Source organism: Catharus ustulatus, chromosome 5 (genome assembly GCF_009819885.2).
Source record: "Catharus ustulatus isolate bCatUst1 chromosome 5, bCatUst1.pri.v2, whole genome shotgun sequence".
Lineage (NCBI taxonomy): Eukaryota > Metazoa > Chordata > Aves > Passeriformes > Turdidae > Catharus > Catharus ustulatus.
In genome coordinates, this window is record NC_046225.1 from 8,897,394 (window position 1) to 8,912,876 (window position 15,483).

The window sequence follows — 15,483 nt, forward strand, 5'->3', positions numbered from 1 at the left end:
TTTTTTTCCTCGAATAAAGCAGAAATTTGAAAGGTTTTGTTTTGCTTGGTTAGAAAACATTTGATATACAAAGTTCTCATTGAGAAACTCCATTTGTTTCAAGGATTTTTATAGTAAAAATTTTGTGAGGTTTGGTGAAAAAATATTTTTGGTAACATTCCTAACAGTCTGAAACCTGGAAGAGGAGGAGTACATGTTCCTGTTTTCACTCAGAACCATCCCAATATTCAGTGTTGACCTAATCTCTCAAATCTTGATAGAAATAGGTCAGTATTCCTTGGACCAACAAGAAAAAGATGAAGTTCATGAACCCAGCGGTTAGACAACTTACCTAGGTTGTGGAAGAAAACAATCCCTTGTCTGAACCAGCCATAGTCATGCAGAATAAAGAATTGGTATTAGATTCTTGCACATAATTGATGACTACAGGGATCATCAGAAAAAATTATGCATTTGTGTCCATCATATTTTTCTGCTTAATTTATGCATGGAAGTACTTTGAATTGGCTGAAAGCAAAATATTTATGGAGTGGAAAAATCTATTTGGTTACAAATTTTATCTGGGTTTTTCTGCCCTTATTATTTACATTTTTAATTTTTTTAATAATGAGTAAAATTCTATTCTCAAAAATTGTGTTTACCCTAAATATAGAACTAGAGAGCAGAAGACACACAATGGATTTATCCTACATCTTTCATAATAAAACAGTGCCATTTATTAAATCCAAAATCAAAACAAAAAAAAAAAAAAGGGTAAGGGAAAATTAAAGTGTTTCTTAATAAATTTTACTTAAACACATAAAAAGCTTTATTTCTACTGGTTTATTTTTTCATTTTTTGTATTTCACCATTTAGAGATTAGGACTGAGTGAAAGTTTTTATGTAGAATTATTTGTAAAGATGACAATCTCACAAAACCAGTCAAAATGGTTAACATTAAGAACTCCATAAACATAAAAGAGTCAAGCCTTTGGCAAAAAATAATTATTTCCTTAATGCAGTGCAAATAAAAGAAAATGGATCACAAAGAAGGAAAGCAGAAGGAAAACATATATGAAGAAATTTCTAAAAAATACACCAAAAAATAGAATCTCTGGTCATTCTATCATGTGCAATTACAAGTATCAACTAAACTATCAGCATTCTTAAGGCATCCTTGTATTATATTCCAAAATTGAATTAAATGAAATTGTGAAATAGATGCCAACAGCCATAAGACAGTCTGTATTTTTTGTATATTGTTTTGTATATTTTTTGTATATTGTTACTTTTGTATGATAAAAATAGTGTTAGAAAAGCTGCAATGAATCAGGCAAGGGTTTTGATTGCTTTTGGGGACAATGACACATAGGCAGCATAAACTGCCCCACATCTGGATGTTGCCTATAATCAGTATAATGTCTGTTGTGAAGCAACTTCACAGCAAGAATGAAAATCACCATTCAATGGGGCTACATCTACTCAAATCTTTGTCCATTGAAATTTTGTTTGCCTTTCCTTTTAACAAGTAGTAGTTTAAAATAGAAATCTAATTTTTTAATTTTTTAAAGATATAAGTAGCTCATTGGCAAAAAAGAATTCATAGCTAAACTAAATGGAGAATCCATTTAGAATCCAAAAAAAGAAATAAAATCTACTGATGTTATTGCAAAAAAGACTTAATTGCTGGAAGAAATTTAAAAGTTTTTCCATATAGTGTTAGCTTCACATAACACAATATATTAGCAACTGCCATGTTATGCAAGCATTTTTTTTTTCTTTATTAATCTTCTTACTATTCTTCAGTTATTGGAACAATGATAGAATAAATGTCTGGTAAGAAATATTCCATCAATTCTGTGATTTGATACCCACACCAGCTGGATTGATTGTCATAAGAGCCCATGACAAAAGACAAAAATAGAGAGTTTTGTCATTACCAGGTAAAACTTCAGAAATTGCCACTTTTTATTTCTATTGCATGATCTAACTTTAATTTAGAAATATAATGCAAATATCTGCAGTAGCCTTGGCTCTTTATTACTTGCTAAGGAGGATATCCTTTGTCCTTGTGTGGGTGGTGCTGGAATGGTGGTCCTTTCAGAGAGCTACATTATCTTACTGTGCAGCTCACAGATAACAGGAGAGTTCAGAAAATTGACTTCAGATGTTAAGTTTTGAAAAATAAATAAGTGTGCTCTAGAGAATTCAAAAGGCTTCAGGACAGAAAATCTTGTTCTTAGTGCATGGGAAAGAGAGTAATACCATGTACCTCTGGCCATCTGATGTGCATAAACTGTACGATCAACTGACTGCTCAAGTCACAAAAATATGTGAAATTAATGGGGGAAAAAAAACCCAGCTCATGTTGTCTATTTTGTTTTGCATTTACAAAATCCTGGAGATATTAGGATAGACATCTTTCTTGGAACGAGCCTAGGCATCACAAGAGGGAACTCAAAGAAGCTGTGGGAACTCTGCAAGTTTTTGCTGAAAGGTTTAAGAGAAGAGCCAGGGAGTCTGCTACCCATTATCTGCAGTAAATTAAGAAGATATTTATGGCATTACCCTTTGGAGATATGATGACACACCAGCAAATCACTGGCATGTTTGTGCATGGTGCTAAGTCTCCTGGCCCCAGACCAAAGCTGTACTTCATGATTTATGGAGCTTAAAGGTAAAGTTAGTTTGTTAGGCAAAGCCTTGCTCAATCCTTGGCTAGATTCAAAGGTTTCAGCTCCCATTTCACTATCAAGAAAGATCATACATTCATTGTGTTCAGTAGTAGGTCTGGTAGGAAATTCTCATGAGGAATATTATCCCGCTAGAAAAGGTCAGGCCACTGAAACTAAGACTTGTGTACTGGCAATAGAGACTTTTGAGGTAGCCTACAGAAAGTGCAGAGAGTAAGCTGGGAGTCTGTACACATGAGAAAATGCAACAACTTTTCTTTTAAAAGGGATCTTCCCTCATAGAGATGTTTCTTTCCAAAGATACAAGGAGATAAGTAGAAAAGAGAGGAAGAGACATAAATTATAAGAATATGTATATTTATACACAATAAATAATATCATAAAGAAACTAAGAGGACACATGCCATAGCAATTTAAATTAATTATAAAAATATTTTATTCTACTAGTTTGTTTATAATCAGTGCTAAATCCTCAACACAGCATACTAACTGAGGAAACAAGTTCTTAACAGAGTCCAACTTTCAGACTAGCCCCTAGTTGCACATTTCCAAACCTGCCATGCTCTAATTCTCTTTCCACGCATTCTCAGGAAGGCACCATATCTTATCTCTGGTACAGAAACTCAGCAATATTCAAGCAACTCCAATCAAACCTAGAAGAGTGTGCCCCCTAAATAGTTTTATAAATTAATTTCTATGTGCCAAAACATTTCGTATTTATGTTATTCAAAGAAGCAGCACTCTGAAAAATGAAGAGATATCAGAGAAGTTCAGCAAGACAGCTGTTTAAAAAAATATATTACTCAAACATAGCAAAACCCTAACAGCATTCAACAACGTGATTTAAATAGCAAAGTTTACTCATGTGGATGGAGTTCAGGTGTACTGTGACAATTCCTACTGTAACCTAAACCATGGAATTAAACTACACTTACTTTTTCTTCTAATCACTGATCTAGCCTATAGGATCACAGTGATACTATTTTAATGAAGGTTAGCACCCCAAAATCACCTAACAATATAAATTCAGGTGAGATTTATGCTGTATTATGTTAATCATAGTACTGAAAAGTCCAGGAAATAATGTGTGATGGCCATTGGGCATCTTTTATCACCAGATCCTTTTAAAAGAATCTTCAAACAGAATGGTATTACTAAAACATTTAAAGAAAAATATAGAAAACAATTTACAGTAGTAAACGGTCTAAGAAGAAATTATGTTTAAAATAAGGAGTTTAGTGCCAAACATTATCAGTATAAATACTCTTAAATGAAGTTATTGAGCCATTTATTGAAATAAATGTATTAAATGAAAAAGCTTATGATTCATCTCTGGTGTTTCTTAATTTAGACATTGTTCCTTCCCAAACTGAGATAAGAGCAGAAAATAGCTGAATGGTGCCATTCATATGTGAAGAAGCTAGTGTGAAAACAAACCTCACAGTCAACTGGAGTAGCTCTGAATAAATTATCAGTATTCCATACAAATAAAACACAGACTGGCTCTAGGGCAGTGACAGAAATAATAATTTTCCAAAGGAAAGCCAAACATGATAGTGCATAGACAGGCTAAAATATGAATGTCTGTGAATGTTACACCTACCTTGTTGGCTTCATTAACTCCATGGATAATGGTACCTGAACTTTGAACAGAATTGTTCCCCAACAGGGACAACAGTCAGAATATGCTTTTAGGTTTAGATTCCACCCATCTAAACCAACATATCTGTTAATTATTTTCACTAGAAATATATAATGATTTTTTTATGCTGGCAGCCATTTATTCATACCTTATTTATAGTCTATATAGCAAATCATGAATATTCAAGAGTTTTAGCTCTTAGTCCATTTGGTATTTCAAGCTGTGGAATATCTGCCAATAGAAGAACTCTTATGAATATTTGAAGTGGTTATGACATTGGACTACATCTAATAAATAAACTCAAATAATTTTCACAGTTTACCCCAAATGTATCCACTTATTTTTTTGCATGGCTTACATTGTATATTCTACCTATAAACAAATTGTCACTTATGGAAAAATAAAGATACATACTGGCATGATAATACAACTGAAGCAGAAATATTGATGAAATTTAGGAATTAAATCCAAACAGATTTGGCTCACCTGGAGCTATTCACATACCTATTGTCAGTAGTTTGTATCAGAAAAGAGGATCTCTTTAATATCTACTATTTAATTTAGCTATCTCCAACCAGGAGTTGTTCTAATTAATTAAAAATGAACCGTGCTTTACAGAAGTCATGAAACAGAACCCTGTCCCAGTATCTGAGCAATTAGCAAGGAGAAAAGAAAATTGTTCAAGTTCTGCCTGACCCCTCACTATTTAGATGATGAACTTCATTAGTAAGGAACAATTTTTGTGTTTATATTTTCAGATTTCCCCACCAATCTCACGAACTGAGTAGTATTTTAAATATTTTTGTACTATAAGCGACATATTTCCTTTAAGGTCTTGCAAAAAAATTTTTTTTCCATTTCTCCACAGTTAAGAATCTCCATGACAAGATGATTCTTTTACTGATTTTAATACATGGAATAATTGTGTGTTTACAACCATATGGAAGAAAAAATTACATATGTGCTTAGACATTCACTTCCAATAAAGCTGTCAGCCTGTCTAGCAAAGGTCACATCTCTAATAGAAAATACCAGACAGCAGAGGAAGTCATTGCATGCATCAGTCATCTCATCAAAATAATGATACAGATCGCAATATGTCCATTTTATTATATCACCATTATTCATTATTATTACATTTTTTAAGTTCAGTTGGCAGCCTGCCTCAGATTTTTCCTTATTAGGTTTTCCCAGACTGAGAAAAAGCAATCCTATTCTACTAGTGTCTCTATTCACTAGTTTTCTATTTCTTACCAGGGAGATCATATTCTGCATTTTATTTTTGGGGAACTGTCTTCTAAATTTGAAAACATGCACCTAAAGAGAGTAGGTTTATGCCAAACCCAGAACATACAACCCAGTTTAGTTTCAGGCAGCAAACCTCACAGCAGTGAGAGATTCTGAGTCTATTCCAATGCTCTCAGAAAAGCTAAAAGATGGAATATCTCCAGTAATTAGGCTAGTAATTAGGTTTTATCACATTCAACACAACTAATGTGCTTCTTTTTCTGACCTCAGCAAGAAGCTTCCTGGTTTTACACATGGTCCACTTCTTTTAGCATTCAAACTCAGGAACCTTACAGATGTTAACAGTAGAAGCTACACCCAAGACAAAAACTTTCCAAGCACCAGCTTTTTCTTGGTTTACTCTTAATAAAACATAGCTGTTGCTTTTTAATCAAATAAGGATTTCCATATGTTCTAGGGATTTTCCACATTCTTTACTAGCGAACAAAGAATGTATTCCTATCCCCATATTATATTCCCATATTTAAATATGTACTCCTCCAAATCCCACAAACAGAAACAATGCCTACTATTGTTTGCAAAGAGCTGATTTCCTGGGTGAATTACCATAAGGAGTACAAAGAAAATGCAAGTGTAAATGCAAGTGAATGCAATGCAGAGTCAATAAAATAAAACCCAAAATCATATTTTACCATTATAGTTCTAATTTAATACTGTGTTTCATGTACATAAAGGAATGAACATCCAAAGCTTCTTTACATCTTATTACTGTAACATTTTGTTACTTTGAACTGTGATTTTAAGGTAAAAGTTTATACAACAAAATTCAGGGAATGGTTTGTCAGTTTAGTAAAGCCATTCTACTGATTTTTTTTCACATTTGTGATGCAATATTTTTCTCTCTTAAATGTCTCTGTCAGTAGTAAACCTGTGAAAATACAGAGGTTGCAAAAACTTGACATAGTAATGTTCTAATCCTGACTTAAGCACCATGTGGTATTCACTTTTCTGCAGTTCCTTGTATAAATAGCTGTATCTACAAGAGTAATTCACAAAGACTAAAGAGATAAATACAACTAAAGAGAGGGAGATTAAAAAAATAAAGTGAAAATTCAGACTGCATTTTAGACAATGCAGAAATGGGCAAGAGTCAGCTTAGTCTGATGGATAGCTGGTCAATGTTCTAGTGGTCTGTGAGATAAAAAAAGGCCAGAAGAGTGCTCCTGCAAACTTTTTTTGTCTATTTTGTTATAGAATAAAAATTATGTGAAGAGTTTGCTCTTGATTTTACATACATATGCATTCACACATACATAAATGTTTGAATTCTATTTCTATAAACTCTAAATGCACAACTGTTGGGGGAGTGGTGTGGGGGGGTGGAACAAAATGATCTTAAAAGTCCCTTCCCACCCAAGGTATTCTATGATTGAATTACATAATGAGTACATGAAATAACACCATAAAACATGGTATGATCTAATGGGGATGAAAACAATGTTGGGTGATCTCTGCTCACATTGAACAACTGCCTCTTTCATTTGTTATGTTTTTTGAAAGATTTGTTTCACTTAAAATTGAAAGACTTTTATTGCCAAACTTTTAAATTAAATTAAAGACTTACCACAGCTAAAAATGTTGAGCCAAGCAATGTGATAGAGTCTGGAATCATTCCACACTCTATTTGGGTCAGATGTAACTTGGTTAAGGCAAGAACAGATGGAAGCTGTGTTTAATCATGACTATGGCACCAAGCATCCCTGAAGCAAGTAAAAAAATCATCTTAGTAACTAATGGCTGTGTTCTGATGTCACTAACAAGAGTGCAATCAATATTAACTTCATGATGCAATTAGGTTCTGAAGACACAATTCAACGTGGGGTTTGAGCACTAATACTTCATAATTAAAATGTAAATGACTGACATTTACTCCACTCATACATGTTGTCCAATTCTTCTGGACACTCACATTTGGTTAAAGCAATTACTTTCATAATAGATTACTGCATGCAGAAAAACATCAAATTAAGATTATCGTACAAATAAATAAACAACAAAAAAAAGCCCTCAGGCTATGCAAAAGATGCATTAAAGCATTTCATAAAGTTATAATATTTACAGAAATAATATGAAGTACTGAATATGCTAGTCAAAAATACATGTGAGTTAGTTACAGACTACAATGTAAAATAATTACAGTAAGACTAATAAGGACAATTCACTGTTGTTTAGACAGGCAACAGAATTTTCTTTCTATAAATTAGATTTTAAGGCTTTATACTCGAAGCTGTAGGTGGATACATACAAAATAATTATGAATAAGAAATACTTGAGAATAGACTGAAAAAAAAAACAATATATAAAACAAATAAGATTTCTGCTGGGAATGGAAGAAAAGTATGGAAAACCCTCTAAGGCAAATGCAAAGATTGTTAAATGAAATTTTTGCAGAAATTCAGCTTGGAGAAGGTATCCAAGAAGGAACCTGAACAAAGTTGATCCAGGGCAGATGTAGAGAGCTAATTTTTAAAATTCAAATGTAAAGTGAACCCATTTTTTACAGCAAAAACAATGGCAATAATATGATTGGAACTTTTGATTGATTGGTTTGTTTCCAGATGCATCAAAATTATTCAACCCAAAATGAGGATCCAATGACAGATTGGCACCAAAATATAGTGATTTTTTTTAATAAAGAATATACTTACTTTTTATATTTTGAATGTGCTTTAATATAAATGAATACTGTTATTGCTTATGTTTATGAGTGTATGATTCCTACTGCATATGGAAAATAATCCCAGATTTCAGCACAGACCTTGAAAAACTTGAGTAAAAGATATTTGAGATATCTTAACTGGGCAAAATCTAAAATGCATATATATGCATATAAATAATATATTTTCAACAATAACTAGCAACTATAAAAAGGAGAAACCACTGCTTCTAATTATTTCATTGCATCTCAAACAAACCCAATAACGAAATGCATAAATGTTTTATTTAAGATAAATTCATTTGGCTACTAGTCTAAGCAGTTTCATATTTATGTAGCTTGCTTGGAACTGGTAGAGTTTTCAATAAAAACATAGCTGAAAATAAGCAGTGTTAAACTAACACTATTGGTACCCTTTTCATCTCCCTCCAGTGATGATAAAAATTGATGGAATCAAGATGAGCTGCTGAAGTGTGGCCATGATGTCTAATCTCTCTGTCATTATAACTGGATCAGATGGCTGAACACTGAGATAAGGTTTGTCCCTGGAAACAGTGAATTAAACTGATGCCTTAAAGAACCTAGAAATGAAACAACACACTTTTGAGATAATATTAGTATGGAAGGGAATATAAAGGGTGGTCTTTGTTGGAGGCCTCCAGAGACAAATATGGCAAATGCCCACAAAATGCCCACTCTCCCGAGGGGTGAATACAGTTTTATAAACTTAGTAAATTATCAAATTTGACAAAAATCATCAATTAGAGACACAAGTGGCAAGGCAATTTCCCACATTTCAACCCTCTCTCAATTGCACCCTCACTTTTTAGGGACTAAACGTTGTTGGTGCAAATGTGTCTCAAAGAGCTGGTTTTGACCTTGGTTCCCAGAGTTCAGCTTCCAAGATAAGATTGGGACCTTGTAGCCCCAACTTGGAGCTCTGGAATTTTTTTCTGCCTTTCAGAGCAGGGAAAAGTTCTGAGAAAACTAGCTAGGAACTATAAAACTATACAAAATAATCTACAGAGTTACAAATGTATGTGTGAAGAATACAGAGAATATATAAAAGAAAAAAAAAAGCAAAAATCATTTTGGCATCACAGCAAGGAAAATTTCTGAATAAAAATACTACTAAAAAAAATTTTAAAAAAAGTAATTAAGGTGGGGTACTGAAAAACAGTGAAAACTAAATGAAAAATGTCAAATAATCTAATTTTCATATCTTGAAAGTTGAATGCACATACAGAAACTAATGCCTCTTAGCTGTGTTCATTATCACACTGTAAACTCTAAGTTGTGGTGGTTTTAATGGCTTTTAATATAAAACTGGCTATTTTCTGCCCATTATGATCACTATTATCCAAGGTTCAGCCGTTCTTATTATTAGAAAAGTTAGATTAATAATCAACTTTTTAGTTCCCACTAGTAATCACCTGCCCTACAGATTTCACAGAAACAGTTTTCTTTGAAAAGTATTCTGAACCATGTCATGTGTCCCAGGGTAGCTCCGACTCATTTTCTATTATTCTTATTGCTATTATTAAAAATTAATTTATTTCTTGCCCTGGGGAGCAGCAGATTAGACCAGCTCTTGCAAACTCTAGCAATGTAAGCTAGGCAGGATTTAAAGGTTTGCAGCCAGAGGACACAGGAAAAATCAGACACATACTATTAAAAAAAGGACAATTTGACCACTTTAATTGCTCCCATCCAATAATGTAAAATGCCATTGATATCACTTAATAAACCAGTCTGAATTGTGACAGCTTATGGCTTTGATTCCTGATTCCTGTCAAACCAAACCATAGCACTGAAGTCAACGCCACTCCCTTTAGCAGTAACTCTCACTTGCCTTGCACAGTTAAGCACAAGTGCAACCAGTTCAAAATAACTTTTCTAAAAATCTACATTGCAGACGGGGCTCAGGGGCAAGTCAGACATTTATTCACTGTTTGGGGCAGGACAGATTTAGTGCAAGAAGCCTGGGATCTGAGAGGAAGCTCTAGACTATTACATGGTACAGGAACTTTCCCGTCTTTTAACCAAGCTTTTATTTTCCTTCCAAAATATAACAATAATAATAAGCACATAGACATTGAGTCAAAGAATAAATTACTTCTGAATATCTTACTACTACATAATTGAAGAATACATAATAAAATACTTCTTGACTTTTTCCCACATACCTGCATAATCCTGAACAGAGGAAGAAACCACAACTTCCCTATCCTTTCATACACAATCTATATGTATGTGCCTCTGATGAAGACCGTTAGGGTTTTCAAAAAATAGAAAAATCAGGTTAAATTTGGTTTGGTTTGTTCTGTGGGGCATGGCACATTTTTCTGAAATACAAACACATCCTAGAAATGTATTTGATGACAGCAACACTTGGAAAGACTGGTTGAACCAGACATTCTCTTTTAGGTTCCCTTCTGCTCCTCCCAAGAACCTTTTATTCAGAAGAGAACATAAAAAAATAGATCATTTGTTTCAGATATATAAAATAAGGTAAACAAGGATCCACAAAGATGATGGAAGTTGCCTCAAAAAAAATTATAGAAAGGTATATTTGTCTTGGAAGTATTGCAAAGAAAGCATGAAAGAGAGCAAACCTCTGCAATTCAGAACTTCCTTTTCCCCAACAGCTTCCTCTATTATTTACTCACCATTAAAAAAAAACAGAAAAAAACCTCAAAACAACAAAAACAAAGAAATTTTCATACAGATTGATTGTTCTAGATATATATTAAAAAAAATTACAGAGTACCCCATTTATCAACTGTAGTATCTCAGCTTCAAATTTCAGTAAGTGAAATATTTACTTTTAGATGGACGTAAACCATATGACTTTACCAGTATTAGGTTTTTTTAAAAATAACTTCTTTTTGAAAATAATGATAAATAATTTAAATTAAAAGAATACATTCAATGATCTGGACCCATTTTCTAGTGCAATATCTGCTTAAGCAACATTTTTATTTCAGTGCCTTTAGTGGCTGTGACACAGGGCTAATTAAAAAAACCCCACAAAGAATAGAAAGCAGCAGGCTCACAACCTTGCTGTAAAACAAAAAAACAAACAAAGCCCCCCCTATGTTGCCTAATGCCTGTTTCCTAATGGTTCAACTGCCTCACATTTATTCTCAGCTCTCAAGGATATTCCAGGTTGCTCTGACTTGGTTTTCCCCATAATAATCCTTTGAATTTCCTTTTACTAAGACCATGATAATGCCCAGCAGGATGCTGTGAACTTTCCAGAAAAGGGCATTATGGAACTTTAATTTATTGCCTTAAAATCATTGTCCTAAATGGGGTAGCCTGCATTTCGATATTTAATTTTCTAACATTGCTCTCTTGTGGAAAAAACAAAACAAAACCTTAACATTTAAGTCAAAAATTACTGTCACCTCTCTGAAACAAATCTCTATTAGTGCTTGACTACATATATATAATTTCTCAATAATTCAACAGTCATTTAGCATTTGCATTAATGCACTGCTTTTAAGTCAGTCAATTACTGCTTTTAAGTCAGTCAATTAGTCTGAAAGCCATTTTATTTTAGAATTATTTACTTTCATTTTCATTATCCTGTTCTTGTCACAGAGAGATTCCCATGTAAGTATGAGGTGCTGTATTAACTACGTGAAGCTGAAGAAATCCTCTATATTTTTATATTGTTTTTTTTTAATGGAGAAAGCCACCTGCCAAGCAGAAGAGGAACTTTTATCACAGCAGTTACATTTTTATCATATACTATAGAGAAAAAACTTGTGCATAATTTGATTGACAAGCAGCCCAAGGAAAGGCCTTTACAGTGTTGGTCAAATCACCTTTGTCAGAGAGATTTTCCTCTGCTCTCTGTTACAGCAGAGGAAAGGCATGCTGGAAAAAAGGGAATGTGCTTTGGAACTGGCACAGGAAAGCTCAGGTGCTTGCTTGCATCAATGTGGCACCTGTTGGTTTAGTTCTCTGCTAGAAAAACATATTTTCTCCCTCTTCTCACTGCAGATTTCAAAACACTATTTGGAATCTCCATATGAAAATGAGGCATACAGTATTAATCAAAGCACATTTACTACAGTGAAGTGAATATTTGTTCTGAGCTTTTAAAACAACCAAAACCAAGACAAGCAGAAAGTTCTTTGGATTGCTTTTGGTAACTTAAATACTTTAGAACATCTTGTTTATTTTTTAGTGGATAATTTGTTAAAGAGGGAATATGCTTCATAGAAGGCAGAAGAAAAAGAATAGAACAGCCCAATTAATGCTAAGGAGCATATTTATTTCAAACTGAAATCTTTTATCACACACCTGTGCTTTTATAAACAGTGTTAGCAAAACAAACTTTGCCAACAATATGAATTTCTTATAAATATGTATTAATCATTCCTGAATTTTTATTTTATATTTGAACATGTTTAACCCTACCAACACAAGGATGGAAGAGCAGAGAGACTACAATCATTGTCACCTTAATGGCAGAAAAGTGATCCAAACATCTGCTGACCTTTGGGAAGCATCTGGCTGCAGTTCTCTCATGTCAGGGTTTCAAAAAGGGTTGTGGTAATCGTGGAAATCATCTTGAGTATTGCACGAAATTACATGTTTAACATGTTAACCCATAAGTAAGAATAAAGGTAAGATATAAAAAGATAACTATTAATAACACCACTTTCTCTCTGCTGATATCCAACACGCCCTAATTAACTTTCACAATTTATTGACCTATTTTTAGAGATGTAGTAATCGAGTGAACAAGCAAGGACTGAGCTCAAGGACATCTGGGACCCTGTAGTAGACCAGAGTGAAATATTCATCCCCTTACTCCCTACCTCATTCTTTAAGCAGATTATCTTCTGAATATGCAGCATTAAGCCAAGTCTTCCACTTTTCTCCCACTTCAAACACAAGATTTCTGATCTGTGAGAAATTTGAGGTAAAATATGGCTAAGCTCTTCTTATATTTCAAAGTCAAGGAATTGCCCCAAGTCAATGTTGTCTCCTTCATGGGAGCACTTCCAGCACAGATATTTTTCCCTCTGTGATCTGATTTGCAGGACTGAGGTATGAAGTACGTGTGCTGCAAGATGAACAGTGGGGGAAAAAAAACTGTATTGCATGTTAAACATTACATTATAATTCTCATTATATGAGTGTATATTTATGACTACAGGACATGTATAAATTAGATGTATTCATATGTAGATCTTCCTCATCAACAAGCATATCAGCATATCAGAGAAGGTCCCTTCAATTTTCAAACAAAGCAGCAGTCTGGCATAAATTATTCTGCAAAACCACTGTGAATTAATTCAAGCTGGAAGGGTCATCCCATGTGCATCAAAAATATGGCCTTTTACTCTGTTTCATCACATGATAATTCAGGGTTGTGGGGCAATGATTAAGTGACAAAAGATTTCAATTAATTAATTGTGAGTTTTTAAAAGGTTCACAAGGGAAAGGGCAGGAGAGATTAATTGATTTATTGTACAACAATGCTGCTGCTGCTAATTAAATCTTTCATTAAGATCTTAGGAAAATAGGAGATATCCTCTCTTCTTCCTTTTATCTCTTGCATTCATTGATAAAAGCAGTAGCATAAATTTGTGTTTATGTTCCCCTGTTTCTAAAAGCTACAAGAGCCTAGTGGATCCATTCTGCTCTCCTTTCACCTATGAATGCAATGGAACTGTACATATATACATATATATCCTTTTACTGTGAAAGGAAACCATATATCTAGCTATGCAGAATTATTTTAATTTTTCATTGAAAAAAACATTTCATACAAGTTACTGAACATATGGTTAACTATGAGGATCCAAACAATTGCATCAATATAAATGAAAAACTCCTTCATCTGGCTAAGATTTGAAAAATATTAAATTGGGAACTTTTGGACACCTTAGTAATTTTGGAATTTCTCCCATTAAAATGAAAATATACACTAGAAATGGATAATCCATTAAGAACAAGAGCTTGTGTTTATAATTTCGCTGCATTTGTTAACAGGAATATTAAGATACAAGAAGATCTGACCTTTTAAGTGGTTATGAATTCCAACTAAATCCTTTTGCCAATTTGCTATTGAAAAAAAAATTTTTAAAAATTTAAAAAAAAAAATTTTTTGTTAATACTTCAAAATGTCTGCAGAGGCACAGAGATCTGCTCAGAGGTTTCCTCTAAGCCCTGAGGAATCCCTTCCATAGTGCTGGAAAGGACACAAGAAAACCACTCTGAAAGGGGCAATATATCCCAAAACTGGTCATTCTGCAACCTTTAAATACTTTTTTTTAGTTTATAAGAACTGCCTAAATGATCTCAGTAACATAAAGGTAGACACTGTCTTTCTCTCATTATTTGTAAGTTTTAAAATTTAAGCTGATTCTTTTCCAAGTTGCAAATCTCCACAGTTGGTAATAACATAAATTCTCTGTCTTTTGACATCAGTTTTATTTTGATGCTTTGTGTTACTTAAAAATGGCATCACATGGTCATGCTGAGCAATTAAAGAAGATTCATAACTTATGTGGTTTGTCCATATTTTCCTGGCCCTGTTCTCTCCTTGTGTCCCAGCAGGTTTGAAATAAGCAGTCTCCTCAGGAAGCATCATAACATAAAATAAATGGGTGAGCTAAAGCATCAGTAGCAATTTTCATTTATGGAAAAAGTTCACAGCAGTTGTAAATGCAATTATTAAGTGCTTCCATTGCCCAAAAAATTGTCTTTATTTTATTGTGTAAATAAATTTGACTGGTAAGATGTTGAGTTTTATGCTACAGAGTTGATGTTATTTAATCTTGCTAAAAATAGGGAGGAAGGTGAATGCTCTATACTAAAATTATTGCAATTTATTAGCCACTTTGTTGCCTTGGACACCATGAATTTTGCAATTTATTATAGTTAAGTAAATATACACCTATATAATGTGCCTATTTCCTCATTTTGTTATCTTTTTAAGAAAAATTAGTTATTATCATTCCTCAATTTTTGACACATAATGAATGATTAAATATAGTTATTTCATTAAAACTTGATTTTTTAAAAATTCATATATATTAATAACTTAATTTCAAAATTAAATTACTCCTCCCCATTTTGTCTGTCAAATTCTCTGTTCCTCCATAGCTGGAGCATCCAGTGGTAGTGTGTCATAAAACTGAAGCAATGCACATGGGAATGTGCACTTTGCTGTTTATTGT